Below are 12,961 nucleotides of genomic sequence, written 5' to 3'. Positions count from 1 at the left end.
AGATTCGTCCAAACAGAAAATCGCCGCGTCGTGTATCCTATTTTACCTAAAATACCTTCGTAAAGTATGCGGCTAAAAAGGGCTTAATTATCTAGCCATGTACACAGATATTTTTCTAAAGATATCGACTTAGCTTTTGTTATCAATGTATTCATTGACGGATGAGATAGAAGAAAGAACACTTTTAAAAAAATATATATATACTAATACAAATTTAGAGCGGTACATTTTTTTGCTTAAGTATATGCATTTTTGGATAAAAAATAACGGCCTGTGCCCCCACAGAAATTTTTTCCGATCGCCGCCGCTACTTTAAGATCCTGTATTATAAATAAACTGGACAAAACCAGAATGTCCCTTCATTCTGAAGAGTTTACTTAAAAACAGCGTATTTCAAAATTGAGACGTCCTTTGAATTGAAACTTTAGAGAAAGTTATTGGGAAAGTGTTCGAATTTCGTTAGCAGTAGCTTTTTACGACGTCTGGCCTTGGAGGGCCACTGGCAACAGTATCATGTTAATAACGTATCGTATAATTTGGCTCAGACACGAAACCAGTTTGTTATTAAAACACTTTTGCCCTCCAAACGATAAAAAAGGGTTTCGGGACTAGATCCATTTCGAGTGGCCCTTGGCAATATTTGGACCTTAAATATATTACTTAAGAATTATAATAAGTAAAATGTACGGTAATAGGCCTATTGGCAGTAATAATGAAGTATTTCAAGGGTAATTAAATAAACCCTAAAGGGTTTCAAACCATTACCAAACAACCGACCACCTTTAAAAAAGATATTTGGTAACAGCATCTGCGCATGCGCCTCGATTTGGGGTAGAGGGGGGATGAAGGTGGGATAGGCGCATACGTAGATACAATTTAAATCTAATTTATATCTATAAGATACCATTCCCACCTGCATCATGACTCGCGTTGCCCTTTAAAGAAACACGGGATACAAAAACATATTAGTTAGAAACCGATTTTAATGAACAAATGTTTGGCTAAAAGCAACTTAACCACTTTCCTCGTGGGCGAATTATTTGAAGCTTTCAAAAAAACCTAATGGTCTAGTTGGAAAAACAATTTAACTACGCAGCGACCGAAAAACAATGACGAGGAAAGATTTTGTCCCGATATTTTTACTTTCAGTGGGGTCTATCAATTTGAAAGAGAGGGAAATCAGAAAGCGGTTATCAAAAGACGAAAGCGACTGTGTAGACGAACAACCTCTCCCTATAATGACGCCACGAGGAAAATATTTGAAGGACAGAATCGACGAGTCGAGCGCCGAATCTAAAGCATCATTTTCTTATCCCTTTTCATTCGAAGATTAACGAGAACATAAAATAACGTTGTAGTTGTAAATCGTAGCTTATATAGTCAGAATCAGGGAAGGATTTCAGAAAATCAAATACACAAATTGCGATGGAAAACACGAAGAATTTGTTATGCCGAAATAATAAAAATCATAGTAACGTCGTTCAATATTTGCCAGTCAACTTAATACTGGAAATTATTCAATTCTCTTTTTGGACGTTTTTTCCTTATAAGTGGAAAATTAGAAAAATGACTTCATCAAATATTAATTTGCATGATATAATCGAATGAGGAAAAACTGCCAGTGAAAAATAAAATTCGTATAATCAGCTGTTTTCTGCAAAAGATAACTGATTATATTTTGGTTTTATAGCTTTTTCGACAGCCGCGCTGTTTCGGGCGTAACTAACAAAAGAAGTAGCTTCACTCTTGAACACTGCGCGCGGAAGGTCGAAGCAGTGCTGTCAAATCCCAAAAATTAAATTTCCCTTTTTGGAATAAAAATTCTGTAGTTTTCCAAAACCCGAGTCAAAACCTGAGAAATACTCATATTTAACTAAAACATTACATAATTAATCCTGGAAATAGTGGTTTTCATTGTTTTCAAAATAATTATCCCAGAGGCCCCTAGTATAGAAAATAAAGCGCCATCTATATTCTCAAAATCTAACTAGATACCCATATTTAATCTCTAATAGTTTGATTTTAGGTTTATTTCTATAACCAAAGATTAAATAAAATACCAAAGCAAGATTGCAGAGGTGCCAACACAACCAAATTCTACCAAAGCCTTACTAATAGTTTGATAATTTTATTATATTTATTTTTTAAATTTAATCAATTTTGTCAGGTCTTGTGAATTCTTAATATCAAAAGTAAATAGACATACACAAAGTCTCTAATTTGAACCTTGATCCCCCTTTGTCATTGGTTTCCATGTACAGGGTGACCAGGGGAAAGGACATCGCACTTCTTCTTTGGGATTTGGCTTTCGACAGATTTTTTTTGAAATTGCATCATGTTGTTAAGCTTGATAAAAGGAGCAAAATTGTCCATTGCCAATTTTCCCTAGCTCCTATAGTTTGTCCAGTATCAGCGCTCAAAGGTGGACAAAACTTACAAGGAGAGTACCCGTGGTGTTTATTGCCGATTTTGTTCAAAGTCGGGCGTAATGTAGACCTATATGAGATATGAAATTTCCCAAAAGGAGACGTTGCACTACCCATTCGTTTTGCTATAGCAACCGAAAATGTTTTTGATCACTTAAAACAATAAAATCTCCATTTAAAAAAGCATGGGATTTTCTCGGTTTCACAGGGTCCTAGCTACGAAATTTTTTTTAAATCACGAAATGTATAATTTGGACCACATTTAGGTAAATTTCATCAAGTTTGGGTAAATTGAAACATTTTTGGGGTAAATTTGTAAAAAAAATTGGGTAAAATAAGGGAAAAATCTTATTTTGGTTGTAAGTGGTCAAAAACATTTTCGGTTGCCATGGCAAATCGAATGGATAGTGCAACGTCTCCTTTTGGGAAATTTCATATCTCATATAGGTCCACATTACGGCCGACTTTGAACTAAATCGGCAATAAACACCTCGGGTACTCTCCTTGTTAGTATAGTCTATTTGTTAAAAGAAGTCAGCGCCCATCGGTTAGCGTTCTACGTTCGCGCGTCGCTAGCCCGGGCTCACTATCAATAAAGTTTTCTTGCCAAAATTTTTACACCTCTACTTCGTTATTCATTATTTATTTTCTCGAAACTTATTATTCGATGAATTTTCGTACGTGGAATAATTTATTGTTCAATATTTTATGAGCAATAATAAAAGAAAACATAACATAAAATAAATACTTAAGAAATCAGAATATATATGATTAACCGTTTCGACGAATCCCCCATTCAACATTCGCTGATAGCAAAGAAACAGTCACACCCATAGATCATTGAGTTGGGAATAAATAGAGGTACAACTAAATCTGGCTGGCGCGGGACCAATTTCGTTCAATATGGAGACTTTTTCAACTATATCGTTCAACCGTGGCGGCATCTGCCTCTAGTGGTGGCAACTATATTGCAATTGAAATTTTGCGCGAATCATATAACTTTACAAAATATAGATGGCGCTACCGCCTAATTATAAAGATGAATTTCGTACAGTCTTCTCAGAACAGGTCCCGCGTAACCATGGCAACCGAAATCGTAATTGTAATTCTAGCAGTATTATTCCCAATTCAATGGTCAAGACAGAATTGAAGTAAAATGACGTCATATGGCTACACTTTTTAACTTTATATACATTTCTTATATCTCTGGTCACACCACAACATATCAAACACTTATTTATCGATTTTAGTCACACAGTCGTCTTAATTCACGGTCAAACGACAGTTAAAACTCAATATTTAATTATTTATTTACTGAGTTCGTTCATCGTGCGATCAGAAAGTAACCAAATCCGACGCTCTGTTTTGGGAAGCACCGCGAATCTTGGCAAGAAAACTCTATTGATTGCTAGTTGATAGTGAGCCAGGACTAGCGACGCGCGAACGTAGAACGCTAACCGATTGGACGTGACTTTTTTTAACAAATAGACTATACTAACAACGAGACGACCCGAGGTGTTACACACCGATTTTGTTCAAACTCGGGGCATTGGTAGACCTTCATGTAACTTGAAAAATCCTAAAGGGATTTTATTCAATGGGCAACGGTTTTGCCATGTCAACGAAAAATGTTTTTGACAACTTAAAGGGAATAGAACCTCCAACGCGTTCTTTATGGAAGACTTCATCAACTTCCTTTATTCCTTTCACAATCAGCGATTATCAGCGCCGCAAGTGTGAAAAGCCGCGGGAGGCAGCGGACAATATTGGAACCCTCGGAGGGCGACAGAAATACCAGAGGTTATATTCCCTTTAAAATGGAAATTTTCCCATTGAAAATAACATTAGAAAGTTGTTCTTCGTCACATTTTATGTATTAATAACTTTAAATTATAATTTATAATTGGAATTTTTGATCTAAACCTAATGGTTCTCGAGATAATTTTAGTATGACCTTGAAGACATGGTTCAAGGTCATACAATTTTCCAAATATTAAAATCTCCTACCATGATTCGATTGTCTAGCAAATTTCGATTGTAGCACTGTTTTGGAGTTATTAGCACTGTCTTGCAATTTCCCTTTTTACGACCTTTGTGATTTTGGTAAACATTTTCTCGACTTACTATTGGTCGAATTCGATCATGTTCATAAAACGTGACGGGGAACACTTTTCTAATTGGAATCAATCTTCTAACACTTACGGTTCTCGAGATAGTTTTTGAATGACCTTGAAGACAGGGTTCAAGGTCATCGCGGTTATCATTCTTCTTTGGCCCCCTGCACGTGCTAATTAACACAAAAATTTTAAATTCCTAGAGAAAACAGTTTCTGAGATATTCGCCCTGGATCGTTTTTTAGTGGACACCCTGTATAGGAAACACCATAGGCAAAATAAAGGAAAATATAGGAAACACCATAGGCAAAATAAAGGAAAATATAGGAAACACCATAGGCAAAATAAAGGAAAATATAAAAATTTGGCCAAATAATGTAAAATAGAGGGTACATGTGGGTACACGACGACGAAATGTTTTTGGGTTATACTACACGGAAAAACCAAAGTTATTTTTCTTGGGTATTATGACAACAGAATACTATTTTTCTGTGGAAATGCAAGATAAAATTGAAAAACGTCCTTAGATTTCACCAATCTAATTTACCTTTTCCAAATATTCCTTAGATGTGTAAAATTTCCCTCGATCTGGCATCACTGTTTTTAGCAACAATTTTTACGACGCCGTAAAAACTGACCATCACTAATTCGCAATAGACCCGGTGTTCCTTCACGCAGATCCCGCTGAGTTTTGGTCCAAAAGGTTTACTACCCGTGACAAAGATGTTACCTTGGACATATTGTGTAGAAGAATTGAAAGAGAAGCATTAACGTCAATCTTGGGTTTTCCCGCCCAAGAAGTTATCAAACGTCAATAGACCAAAGATTCGATATTTCACGCTTCCTTGTTCGCACGGCGTAGTTTTTCTAACTTGGGAGGGTCAATTCACCCCCTAAGTGAGGTCCGGACCTCAAAGATGTTCGACTCCGATTTTTTTCTCACCTAGGGGGGTGAGATAAGGAATATTTCCTTTTGGGGAAAGTCTAATATTTGTGACAACGCAATAACAAAATTAAAAACAAAATAATGAAATCGCAGTACTGCTATACTCTATGAAATTAATTTATTAGATCGGTTATCAAACGCAGGGCCCCCACTCAAATCTTCAATTTTTTTATAGGAAAAATAGGATTATATTTCTAAAAATATAGGACTTTATAGGTCTATTTTTTACAAAATTATAGGACTTTATAGGACTATTTTTTACAAAATTATAGGATTTTATAGGACTATATATGCTATTTAATGTACTAACTTTATGCATTTAAAAACAAAATCTATATTTAGATAAATAAATCTTTGATTTTCACTTAAAACCTATAAACTATTTAATAATTTTATCACAAAAATATACTAGTTGCTAACCATGTTAACAATAACAAAAGTATAGACTAGAATGAATTTTCGCTAAATGTAGCAATTTGACTGAGTGGCTGGATTTGAAATGGGCAAAATATAAAAATTATAGGATTTTATAGGACTTTTGCTAAAAATATAGGATGTTATAGGAAATTTTTGAAAATATGGGATTTTATAGGACCACTGTGGTCCCTGCAAACGTTGATTAATTATTAAGAAATTTGAAATGGCCTGAATTGCTATAAACAAACTCGTAATAGTTTCAATTTCTACCTCATAAGGCATGTCCGAAAAATAAAATATTTCAAATGGAACCGATCGAAACAATCGGATTTTGCAAAAACGGGAGAGAAATGGCTTTCCAAAATTCAGAGAAAACGAAGAAAAAAAAACCACATGTCCGAACAGTCGTCGGACTCCCCTGATTGTGAGCTCACCCCCCTAAAGCCATGTTCGCGCTGATTATTTCACTAGCGCCCAAAGCCTACTTCTTCCATGCGAAAACGACGCGTTTTTCGTAACGGACGTAAAAACTCTCAACTTTAGTAAGTGCAAAGATTTTACGTTTGTTTACGAAGAAAGGAGACAAAAAATTACAAAGTTTTACAGGACATGACGCGTAACGGCCAAAGTCTTTCCCAGGAATACTTAAAATGAAAAATGTACATCTGGATTCCTGGAAAAATTGGCAAAGCGGACTTTAGAAGAGTTAATTTGAGACTTTGCATACGTACACAGTAAAAAAAATCAACAAAAAAAGCGTTAACTTCCGCTAAAAAAGAGGCTAATGACGAAATCGGAAGAAACATTTTTCTAATGACTCGAATATTATTTTGAAGGAATGAGTGCTGGCACGCGACGCGAATCAAGTGGCCAACTCAAAATGGAAGCTTTTCCACAACACGAAATCATTCCCGACCACGTGTTACTCAATCAAACCGAAACAAGACAAGTCTGTCGACCCGTTGATGCCAAAACGGAAGAAAGTGATTCGAGCCAGTTACTATGGCAACGCAAACGATCTTAGTCAACTAAAGTAGGACACGCGAAGAGCAAAAAATAAAGACAAGAAAAGGGACAGGTCCTCGTGGAATATTTGGGAGAAATGTAAAAAGATTAAAAGACAATTCGCGGGAAGACGAGGGTAGTAAAAGTGTGGCCGATCCGAGGGTTAAAGTGGAGAATCGTTTTCCATTAGCCCTGATCCTCACGATGTAGGTCAGATGGAATTCTCTTTTGAGGCTATTAGAACTACTTTTGTCATCATTTTGGAAAAGTATGATTCGTATCGCAATTAGCCAAACAAGAGCTAGATTCCAAGAATGAGACCCAATTTTAGACCCGAGGTCACAATTAAGGTCACGGAATAAAGAGATTAAGTCCCTTCATTAAAACGCGTATACGGTAGGTCCATTTCTTAACGTAAATACGCTATTTTAAAGAAATATCTAAAAATAATTGCTGAAGTATAAGCATCATCTAACTTAATATTAGATATCATTTGTTCAAAATCCACATTTTACAATCGCGATACAAATTTCAGTTGATCGAATCGTGTTGCAAATATTTTAAATTCAAATGTCCGAATCGTGTTGCAAATATTCTAGTTTCTATTGTACTAATCAAGTGGCGAATGTTCGAATTTCAATTGTCCGAATCGTGTTGCAAATATTTTAAATTCAAATGTCCGAATCGTGTTGCAAATATTCTAGTTTCTATTGTACTAATCAAGTGGCGAATGTTCGAATTTCAATTGTCCGAATCGTGTTGCAAATATTCTAATTGCATTTATCCGGATTAAGCTGCCACCACCCTCCTGGGATAAAGACATTAAAAGTCGCTAGATGACTTGGGTTAGTTAGTTAGTTAGTTTATTAGGGGCGAATATTCGAATTTCAATGGTCCGAATCCAACAAATATTCTAATTGAATTTATCCGGATCGAGTTGCGAATATTCTAATTTTTATTGTACTAATCGTACGGGGGTATACAAATAAAGATAACGAATGTACTAATCGTACGGGGGTATACAAATAAAGATAACGAATGTACTAATCGTACGGGGGTACACAAATAAAGATAACGAATGTACTAATCGTACGGGGGTATACAAATAAAGATAACGAATGTACTAATCGTACGGGGGTATACAAATAAAGATAACGAATGTACTAATCGTACGGGGGTATACAAATAAAGATAACGAATGTACTAATCGTACGGGGGTATACAAATAAAGATAACGAATGTACTAATCGTACGGGGGTACACAAATAAAGATAACGAATGTACTAATCGTACGGGGGTATACAAATAAAGATAACGAATGTACTAATCGTACGGGGGTATACAAATAAAGATAACGAATGTACTAATCGTACGGGGGTATACAAATAAAGATAACGAATGTACTAATCGTACGGGGGTATACAAATAAAGATAACGAATGTACTAATCGTACGGGGGTATACAAATAAAGATAACGAATGTACTAATCGTACGGGGGTATACAAATAAAGATAACGAATGTACTAATCGTACGGGGGTACACAAATAAAGATAACGAATGTACTAATCGTACGGGGGTATACAAATAAAGATAACGAATGTACTAATCGTACGGGGGTATACAAATAAAGATAACGAATGTACTAATCGTACGGGGGTATACAAATAAAGATAACGAATGTACTAATCGTACGGGGGTATACAAATAGAAAAGATGGTAGTCACTTAACTTAAGTGACTACCATCTTTTCAGCCCCCGTGGACTTTATAGTTTCGCCTATTGAGTTCCGAATGTTAGAATTTCAATTGTTCGAATCGGGTTGCGAATATTCTAATTTCGATTGTCCGAATCATGGTGAAAATTTGTCCGAAACGTGTTGTGAATATTCTAATTTCAATTGCCCGAATCGTGCTGCAAATTTGTCCGAATCGAGTTACAAATATTATAATTTTAATTGTCCTAAACTACCTTTACTTTAATAAATTGTATGACACCACTCACAAGAAACCCCTGATTCGATCATAAGAAACGAAATTGAATTTTAGATTCTACCATTTGGCACCATATTCAAAGATTGACATTTCAAACAAACGATACTATCCCCTCTCTACACATATCGTGTTAATTTGGAGAATATAGCAAAGGTTCACCTCGACCACAATGGCGAGGGTAATTGAACCGCGAAGTTCACCAACCGGAGTTGCCGTCTAAGGGATATTACGCTAGAGTAAACATCCCTCGCAATACCTATTTCAAATAGTAGCGTACAAAGATGTTGCAATAGTCAACATCTTGCGGTGATAAATTATCGTTAGTATTTCAAAAATACGAAAACCAGCGGGACACCAATGTTAATTATTAATTCGCCTTTCGCGAATAACGATAAAGCTATAGTTTACCTTTCCATAACTTTCAATAAATTCGACTTTACAAAAAATGCCCCGAAGAAAATAACGGGCGTTGAATTTAAGGTGTACACTTGATAGAAAAGTAAAGCGATCTTGACCCGTTTTTGAGGGAATCTTTGAGAAACTTACAGGGCCTCAATAAGAATCGAGGAGACCTATAATACAAATCATTATCGAAATTTTTTTGGGAAAAAATTAAAAGGTCATAACAGTACGAGTATTTTTTTTAATCATTTCAAATTGGCACCAATTGACTCATTTCAGTCGCGGCCTAAAGGGTTTTTTTTCAATAGTTATTGTACAGCCAAGTTTTTATTTTTTACACGTGTATTGAAACCACTGACCCGTGCAAATACGCTAGAAGAAAAATGGCCGTGTTTGGAAGGGGAATAATTTAACTTTAAGGCTCGGACGACTGACATACTGGAAGACAAAATTCCATTACAAATATCCAACCTTTATATTAAACAAGTTTCTATTCTACAATCTACACCATTTACGATAACAAAAAAAAAATCGCCTTGGCATTAACTTAGCCCTAAACGCTCCAAGAAAAAAATAATTTCACAGCTAGCCTTGAAATATAACCCTCAATGGGGATATGAAACATCCATTTATATATAATTTCGTCGAATTAACGTTCCTAGAATGATGTCGCAATAGAATCTGAATATGAAATGCAACTGGAGCGAAGATAGCGAAGCTGGCGACATCTACATGCCACTACGGTAAATTTAACGGCGCCGAGGTTTTGAGGTTCTCGTCATCGCCACCAGATGACATTATACACATAGCCAAAGCCGCGAAACACTACCGGGCAGTGATAATGGAACTTTCTACTTTTTTTTAACTTTATTAAATATTCCCCGCTAGCCACTCGATAAACTAAATATGACCTAACTTGTCCAACAGCTGCCCAAACTGGGCGTTGCATTTGGTTTAGTTTCCGGAGAAAAAATTTAACACAAGGAATAGAAACCGGGGCATTGAAACCTAAGACTTCGCGTGTATGAACTTCCGGTTACTTAACAGATATAAGAAATATACTTTAATCTCTTATTTCCGAATATTGCTACTAAACAGTTGTCACAGTTTCAGCAACTCATGAAAAGGACGTGAACACGAACGCCTATTTCACTGAAACTCTCTATTGGCGAAATATATAATAAAAAACATCCAGAAAAATTTCGTTTATAAAAATATATTATCTCAGACTCTACGAAATGTCATTTTGACATTTTTACATTTTACAACATCGACAAATTTATAAAATTTTGATCAGTGAACATTTTCGCTATTGGCCGTGAAATTTGCCCCCATTGGAACCCTATTCGAGCCTGTAAGGGTACTTATTTCATTTTTATAGCCTTGATGATTACTTCTCGAATATCTGGTGAACTACACTACATACTCCCAAATAAGTAACAAATTTAATTATGAGACGTTCTATTATCCCTAACAGTGGCGTAGCTAGGGGAGGGGTGCGGTCCACCCTGGGTGCCACCAAAAGTAAATAGGGGGAGAAAGTCTGGCACTTGGGTCCAACCGCACGACGTCTTATTTGAGGGGTAAATTTTTGGGCTTCGGAAATGACTTCCCCCTCGCCTCTTTACAGGGACACAAAGGTATCGGTTGTACTCCGCCACGATGAAAAATAGTTCTCTATAAAATACGTGAATATTAAACTTTTGCTTTCGATAATTTGGTTAATTTAGTTCCTAAATAAAGTGGATATATGATAGAAACTAAATTGCGACATTTTAAAAATAATACCACGACTTTTGAAAAGTAGTAAACCGTAACTAGAATAACGCTCACTTAAATCGTGGAGAGCGTGGCGCCATCTAAGAGCAGAGATCGGGACTAATTGGTAAACCTACGATGTTAAGGCCTAACAATTTGCAAGTTTAACTAAATAATAGCTATAGCTACGAGCTTTTTTTGTTTATTTTACAATTGATATAGTAATTATTAATTAAAATCAACCGTTATCGAAGTAAATAATGGTCAGCATTTGACAGAGAGACTATTTGAAATCGCGAGGCGGTGACATGGTTGCCAGGGAATAAAATTCAAAATTTTCATCTTGAGCGCGGACCGGAATACCACAAATGCACTACTTCGCGCGTAATGTGCTATCCTTATTGGTTAGAAATATCACGTGATCACTAGCTCTTCAAAAAGGGTGTCCAGCATGGTGGAAGGTAAAATCTGAAGGCAGTGATAGACTTTCTCCCCCTATTTACTTTTGGTGCCACCCGTTTGAGCGTGATTTGGGTTTGACACCTGACCATGAAAAAAATAAAAACTTACACAAACTAGAGACTAGTAAGTAGCACACCATGATATCCGCCCCGGGTGTCACCCACTGCTCCCTAACTACCCAACACTAATTTTTTCTAATGATAGTGGAGTTGTTACTAATCTTTGGAATTTCGAGGTAACTTCCATAACGTACTCGATTTGCGACAAAGGTTAGTGTCATACATATTAGTTATTTTGCTTATGCTCCTAATAATTAATATTGTGGATAGAAATATTCGACTATTAGCCTTATTTGTACCGGAAGTACGAAACTTGTCAAGAGACAGAGTTTCTATTCCATATAGATATTTTCTTTGCAAAAAGAGGTTAATGAAAGCCTGTCACGACAAACGAACTAGCCATTAGCCGTCACTAGACGCGATTGACCGGCAGAGTTCAATGGGTCATATGTTTTTCCTGCACAGCTATCGATTCGTCCACCTTTGCGCCGATGTAAACCGAGTTAAACCGCAAAATGGGCCAAGAGATAAATTAAAAATATGACCAAAGCAGCTTTCGTTTCATTGTTATTAACCCTAATGAAAATTCATACCTATTTAGGTATAAAAAAATCAAGAATAAAAACATTGCGTATTAATTAATGCATTTTAAAAATATATCAAAATCCAGTGCTTTTTCCGATTTTTGCACTTTCGCACAACCTCTCTTGTTTTGCCCCTTCTAGTAGAAGAATTTAAAGGAACTAAAATAGATGCAATCAGTTACTAGCGCCACCTTTTGAAAAAATGTTGCAAACACAGAATGACGTCACTTTGGGTACAACTTACGCCACGGCCCTTTTTGACCGGGAAAACAAGCCGCATATTGTAGCCAATTCCGTTTCATTCGTTCCCTTCTAACCCCCAAGCGAAAGATAACGTTTAGGAGAGGACAATTTTTAGCACAAGGAAAGGTACAGGATAGCTGTCCTTGAAGTTGTTTCACCAGGTTTTGAACTATATTCAATTTCCACTCCAAGATTTTGACCTCTAATTTTTAAATCAGTATTTGCTTTTTCCATAAGCTAGTGGCTACTCTATTTATTGAAATAATCTGCTCAATAAGGCTCCTGGGAGTTTCTTTGACCATAATATAGAATGAATATGACAAAAAAACAAAAACTACTTTACAAATTTGTAAATAGAAAAAATACATTAAATGCTCTGTACACTGGTGGTGAGAGAAATACAAGGAAACAAAAAGCATTTTCACATTATGAACACTGGAGAATATGGATACAAAGAGAGAATAACAAATTAATTACAATGAGGTGTAGGTAATTGGCCAATAAGGGGATAATTTGTTGAAATCTAAGGGAAGCTTGTGCTGCTTACAACAAC

General features: G+C 36.0%; 1 protein-coding gene across 2 annotated transcripts in view; it reads right to left on the bottom strand.

Moving 5' to 3' along the window:
• LOC149934853 (NPC intracellular cholesterol transporter 1-like) overlaps nucleotides 1-12,961 on the bottom strand; it is a 55,940-nt gene that overhangs the window by 42,608 nt on the left and 371 nt on the right. The gene's annotated exons all lie outside the window — the stretch shown is intronic.

This window comes from Leiobunum rupestre, chromosome 7 (assembly GCF_980474605.1).
Source record: "Leiobunum rupestre chromosome 7, qqLeiRupe1.1.hap1, whole genome shotgun sequence".
NCBI lineage: Eukaryota > Metazoa > Arthropoda > Arachnida > Opiliones > Sclerosomatidae > Leiobunum > Leiobunum rupestre.
The sequence above is the reverse complement of the archived record's forward strand: the minus strand, read 5'-3'. Positions and strand labels throughout refer to the sequence as shown.